Source organism: Lissotriton vulgaris, chromosome 3_1 (genome assembly GCF_964263255.1).
Source record: "Lissotriton vulgaris chromosome 3_1, aLisVul1.2, whole genome shotgun sequence".
NCBI classification, from domain to species: domain Eukaryota; kingdom Metazoa; phylum Chordata; class Amphibia; order Caudata; family Salamandridae; genus Lissotriton; species Lissotriton vulgaris.
Genome location: NC_141689.1, coordinates 1,516,645,668 through 1,516,652,321, shown reverse-complemented (window position 1 = coordinate 1,516,652,321; position 6,654 = coordinate 1,516,645,668). Strand labels below are relative to the sequence as shown.

General features: G+C 50.2%; 1 pseudogene; it reads left to right on the top strand.

The window, feature by feature from the left end:
- The first annotated feature begins 1,812 nt into the window (after positions 1-1,812).
- LOC147728107 (uncharacterized) lies at positions 1,813-2,838 on the top strand (annotated as a pseudogene).
- The last annotated feature ends 3,816 nt before the right edge of the window (positions 2,839-6,654 follow it).

Below are 6,654 nucleotides of genomic sequence, written 5' to 3'. Positions count from 1 at the left end.
CCCGGAGCATATAGAAAATACATATAAATATATATATATATATATGTGAAAACATATATTTGCAGCCTAAAGCATTTCCCAACTGGCAAAACTGCCGCAAAATTACATGAATTAGCATACACAAAGTAGTACTCTCCCAACCCCTAAGGAAGAAAGAGAGCAGTAAACATTTGCATACAACAATGCTTTATTGCCATAGGAAAACCTGTAATTGCAGGCATTTGCCAGAAGGCTGCAGTAGAGTATAAAGAAACAAAGAAAGACTGACACCTTACCTTTAAGGCATTAGAGTAGGGGTACCGTGCCTTTAAGACCTGAAGGCAACCCCCTGCTCCCATGATGCACCACAGGTGGCAGTTGGGTCAGTTCTTTTTTCCGGCTCCTTCTGTGAGGATCCTGGAGCTTGAGCTCTTCAGTTTTTGACTGAAATTGTTAATTTGAGTGAATTTTTTCAGAAAATTCGACATCTTCTGGTTTATTAAGGCTTCTACTTTGTTTTTGTGGTATTCCACAAAAAATTCCTGTCAGAATGCCTGCTTTATTCCGAAAGTGCCCTTCTTGTTACAAGAAGATGGCACTGGCTGACCTACACTCAGTGTGCATTGTGTGCCCACAACCCTGACCAGTGCCACCACTGTCAGAAGTTCTCTAGGCCGACCCTTCGTCACAGAGAACGTATCAGACTTCATGCCATGTTGGAGAAAGACAGAAGTCATCAGGTGGGTGGCCATGGATGCCCCAGGACGTCTTCTTCAAGCAAGCATGGGCAAAAACTGCGACGTTCTGCCTCTCCTGCCCCCCAAAAAGAGGAAGGGAGGACGAAGATCTCCTTCGAAGTCGCCGTCGAAGAGGCCCAGACGCTCTTCTGGATCCCCATCGCGACGGCGAGAGCCTCCGCTGCATCCAAGTAAGTCGGCGTCGAGACACCACACTTCGGGCTCGAAGTCTGTGGCTGCTGGCATGTCCAAGTCTCCGTCGACGTTGAGGCTTCCGTCGGCGTCGAGACACTCTCCGCCGCCCTCGAGGGGGTCAGCGTCGAGAGTTAGGACAGCTTCCAGATCGCCGCCGGCTGGCGTACCACCGTCGAGAGGGTCGTCAAGATCCAACCATTCGACGTCGAGGAGGTCGACGTCTAGGCGACGTCAGGAAGGGTCGCCGTCGACCCGACGCCGAGGAAGATCGACATTGAGGTCACCGGCTCGACGCCGAAAATCGCAGTCGAGGTCACCACGGCGTGGACGATCGACATCGAGCGCATCAAGGCCTTGCTCAACGCTATTGGTCACACAGACGTCTTCGATGTCGAAGCTTTCGCCGTTGAGGGAACATGTCACAGTCATTGTGGAGTCACCTGGGTCCAGGTCATCAGGAGACAGATCTTCATCTCCTGGGCTGAACATCGTGGAGATCTCTCCGGAAGCTTCCCCCAGATCTGCAGACGGATCACGCAGTGTGTCATCTCACCGTCCTCAGGGGGCTGTATCAGGCGGTCGCAGTAGTCCGGGCTTGGATTACTCCAGCGCATTCTCACCGTCTGGTCCAAGGACAAGTACTCCGGTCAGACCATCTAAGACTCCTCCTCGAAGGCCACGACCCTCATCCAGACCAGAATCTCCTGCCAGATCACGCTCTCCAGCACGGCCAAGAACTCCTGCCAAGCCAAGATCTCCTGCCAAGCCAAGATCTCCCCCCAGGCCAAGATCTCCGTCTAGGCATCGGTCTAGATCAAGGGGTCGGCACAGCCGTCTTCGCTACAGGCCCCATAAGAGAGGACGCACAAGATCTATGACTTGGTCCTCTTCTACGAGGTCTATGGTCCGGGACTATTCTCCGACCTTCTCCTCTACTCCTCCCTCACGAGTCTCACCTATTGATGACATCGCAACTTTTACAGATGTGCTGGGCAGAGGAGCAAGGAAACTTAACATCTCTCTGCATACTCCTGTGGTACCCACCTCTATAATCTTTGATACCCTTCATCACCAAACAGCGCCCAGACCTCTGCTGCCTCTGGTGCCTGGCTTCATTGAACCGGCGATGGCTACCTTCCTCACGCCTGCGGTGGTAGGTTTTGTTCCATCTAGAATCACCAAGAAGTACAAGGCTCCCGCAGAGGACCCCTTGTTCCTCAGATCAGATCCATCAGCTGACTCAGTTATCGTGGCGGCTGCCATGAAATCCCATTCGGCTTCCACCTCATCCTCGGTACCCCCAGAAAAGGACATCAAACTCATGGATTCGTTTAGCAGAAAGGTATACAACACCTCAGCCTCATATATGAAGGTGGCCAGTGCCTCTGCTCTACTCGGAAGGTACGATAGGTCCCTCTGGGACTCCCTCACTCCCTTCAGAGAGAAGCTTCCTAAGGAAGACCGACAGGACTTCGAAGAAATCCTGCACGAGGGAGTGCTCGTAGCCAACCAGGTCATCAGTGCCGCAGCGGATGCTTCTGACATCGCGGCCCATAGCTACTCCCATTTAATCTGCTCACTGCGTTCAGCTTGGCTCTGCCTTACAGGCCTCAAGCCGGATGCTCAGAAGAAGATCTTGAACCTCTCCTTTAATGGTACCTCTCTCTTTGGTTCACATACTGACGATGAGATGACCAAAATGAAATCGGAAATGGACACTGTTAAAGCTGTGGGTTTGGAGAAGCGTAAAGAATTTAGAAAGCGCTTTTGTCAGGGGGACAAGCGGTCTTACCAGCAGAGGGTTCAAACTCCTCAATGATCATCCCAGACACAGCAGAAAACCCAGTTTCAGCAGAGACGCCCTGGCAGAGGCAGAGGTAACAATAACAGACAGCAGTCTACCTCCAAGCAGCCTCCCAAGCCCTGAGACGTTGCTTCCTCCGCAACTGTTCGCCACTCCGGTGGGAGGGAGTGTTTCTCATCATCTGGAAGAGTGGAGATCCATAACAAAGGACAGATGGGTGCTGAGTATTGTGCAGCATGGTTACTTGCTGAGGTTCAAGTCCCCTCCTCCGCAAGTCTTCCTTCAAATAAAGCACCTTCCCCGATTCCACAGTCAACTGCTGCAGGACTAAGTTTCTGTCCTTCTTAAAAAGAAGGCCATAGAGGAGGTTACTCCCATGCAGAGTCTACTCCGGCTATTTTCTTGTCCAAAAAAGAGGATTAGTCAAAGAATACAGGCCCATTCTAGACCTACGACTACTAAACAAATTCATCAAAAAAGAAAAATTCTCCATGCTAGCCCTGCACCAGATCTTCCCGCATCTTCATCAGGGAGACTGGATGTGTGCCATCGACCTGCAGGACGCTTACTTTCACATACCTGTCTCAGTAAAGCACCAAAAGTTTCCCAGGTTTCACATCAGACGTCATCACTACCAGTATCGAGTGCTTCCGTTTGGCGTCAAATCCGCGCCACGGACATTCTCCAAGTGCATGGCGGTGGTGGCTGCTTTTCTTCGCAGGTGAAAGATCTTCATCTATCCCCATCTAGACGATTGGCTGCTGAAAAGCTCCACTCCGGCTCTGCTTTAGAACCATCTTTCGTTCTGTCTCAACCTGATGAACTCATTGGGGTTGCAGGTCAACTTCAAAAAGTCAGAACTCAATCCTTCCCAACGGATTCATTACCTGGGCGCTTCCCTTGACTCCGTGCAGACAAGCGTGTGTCCTTCGGAGGAGAGGTTGTCATCCATGCTCCTGAAGTGTCGTCTTCTACTGGACAATCACAGTCCCACAGCCAGGCAAGTGTCCTCTCTCCTGGGATCGATGGCCTCGGGCATCTACATCGTGCCCAATGCACGCCTTCACATGAAGCCGGTGAAGCAGGCCTTCGAGGACCAATGGTTTCAGTGGTCAGGTCACTAGGAGGACCGTGTTTCTCTTCAACAAGGTGCCAGAGACTCAATCAGATGGTGGATGACATGTTCCAACCTTCTCCGGGGAGTTCCATCCCATCACCCTCCTCCATCTCAGTCAGTGGTCACGGATGCCTCTCTTCAGGGCTGGGGTGCTCATATGGACCAGCTTCAGGTCCAAGGTCTCTGGTCTGAAGTAGAGCGAGGCTACCACATCAACTTCCTAGAGCTTCGAGCCGTTCATCTGGCGCTCAAATCTCTTTGTCCAACTACATCCAAGTTCAGACAGACAACATGACAACTATGTTCTATCTGAACAAGCAGGGAGGCACCAGGTCAAGAGTCCTATCCCTGGAAGCGCAAGCCATCTGGCACTGGCTCCTGGCAAGAGGTCTATCCTTCGTGGCAGTTCCTCTACCAGGGATCTGTCCAAGTGGACTGCCTAAGCAGAGACTTCGTAGAAGCGCACGATTGGGTGCTCAACGAAGAAGTCGCACAGGAGGTATTTCAACAATGCGGCGTACCGGACATAGACCTGTTGGCAGACTCGGCAAACGCAAAATGCCCCATCTTCGCGTCCAGGTTCCCCCAACAGGGCTCACGGGGGAACGCACTTTTGATCAGCTGGTACGCTTTTTCCTCCCCTGCCTCTGATCCCGGCGGTGATTCAGAAATTCTACAGGACCAACACCAGGATCATCCTGATAGCGCCGGAGTGGCCACGCTAGTGGTGGTACCCGGATCTCCTCCAGCTGTCAAAAGGCCCACACCGGCGACTTCCTTGCCGTCCAGACTTGTTGACCAAGGACCAGGGGAAGGTGTTTCACCCCAACCTTCCGTCCCATCGCTTGACGGCATGGCTCCTGAGGTCATCCAGTATAGACACCTAGACCCCCCAGCAGACTGCATGAATATTCTCAAAGAAGCCAAGAGACCCTCCACTAGAAAGTCATATGCTTTCAAGTGGAATAGATTTTTCATATGGTGTCTTGACAACTCTCTTGACCCTATCCACGGTCAGGAGCAGGTGATTCTACCCTATCTATTACATTTAGCCAAGTCAGGCCTCAAGTACCCCTCCATCAGGGTTCACTTAGCGGCAATCACAGCCTATAGGAAGTCACCTTCTCAGACCTCATTCTTCCTTATGCCTGTGGTTAAAGATTTCTTAGAGGGGCTTAAGAAAGTGTTTCCACCAGTGAGATCCCCTCCCCTCCCTGGGAGCTTAACATCGTACTTACTAAGCTGATGGGTGCTCCTTTCGAGCCTATACATAAGGCTTCTTTGCAGCACTTGACCTGGAAAGCCGCTTTTTTAGTGGCAATTACCTCTGCCCGTAGGGTTAGCGAAATCCAGGCCCTGTGTTGTAAGGAACCTTACACAGTGTTTCACGCCAACAGGGTGGTACTGAGGACACACCCAGGTTTTCTGCCTAAGGTAGTCTCAGACTTTCATATCAACCAGTCTATCACCCTGCCTACCTTTTATCCTCAACCTACCACTCCTCCGGAGAGGTCTTTACACTCTCTCGATCTACGGAGGGTTCTGAAGTTTTACCTGGCTAAAACCCTTCCACTTAGAAAGTCTGACGGGCTGCTTGTTAATTATCGATCAACTAATACTGGTCTGTCAGCCTCAAAAAGGTCAATTTCTCGCTGGATAGTCTCCTGTATAGCTCTGTCTTACCAATTAGCTAACAAGGCTTTACAGGGTAGACCTCATGCACACTCTACAAGAGGGAAAGCTTCTACTACGGCTCTCCTTCGTAATGTTCCTATCTCTGAAATTTGCAAGGCGGCTACATGGCGGTCGGTGCGTACCTTTACCCGCCATTATTGCCCAGATTCAGATACACAGGCCGATGCCCAAGTGGGACAGGCCTCTGTGAGAAATGTATTCATGTCTCTATGTATGCTTATTTGATCGTCCGCGAGACTTTGGGTATGGGCTTGCTAATCTATTCCTAGATTATGACTATTGATGAGTATCCCCTGGATGAGAAGGATTAGTTACTTACCTGTAATCCTAGTTCTCATCCAGGGGTATACTCATCAAGTCATAAGCTCCCGCCCACCTCCCCGGACGAGCATGATCATAAAGTTATGAAAGGTTACTACGGATCCACTCAGGTGTCATGCACCTCCAAAAAGAACTGGCCCAACTGCCACCTGTGGTGCATCATGGGAGCAGGGGGTCACCTTCAGGTCTTAAAGGCACGGTACCCCTACTCTAATACCTAAAAGGCAAGGTGTCAGTCTTTCTTGGTTTCTTTATACTCTACTGCAGCCTACTGGCAAAGGCCTGCAATTTCAGGTTTTCCTATGGCAATAAAGCATTGTTGTATGCAAATGTTTACTGCTCTCTTTCTTCCTTAGGGGTTGGGAGAGTACTACTGTGTGTATGCTAATTCATGTAATTTTGCGGCAGTTTTGCCAGTTGGTAAATGTTTTAGGCTGCAAATATATGTTTTCACATATAAATATATAAGTTTTTTTTTTTTTTAACATGCTTATCACCCTAGATGCCACAAGTTTATATACCTGTATAAAACATCATGACGGAATCTCTGCCATTAAATGGTCCCTGGGGAAAAAGGGCATGCAATACCATCAGCACAACAAAATGATAGTGAAAATGACTGAATTCTGCCTCAACAATAATATTTTTCTTTTCGCTGGAAACATGAATCATCAACTGAGAGGGACTGCGATGGGAACGTGCTTCCCCCCCCATCTACGCGAACCTTTTCGTGGGCTGGTGGGAGAAGCACGTGGCCTGGGGGGGTCCCAATGAGAAGTGGCTGGATAACATCATGATTTGGTCGA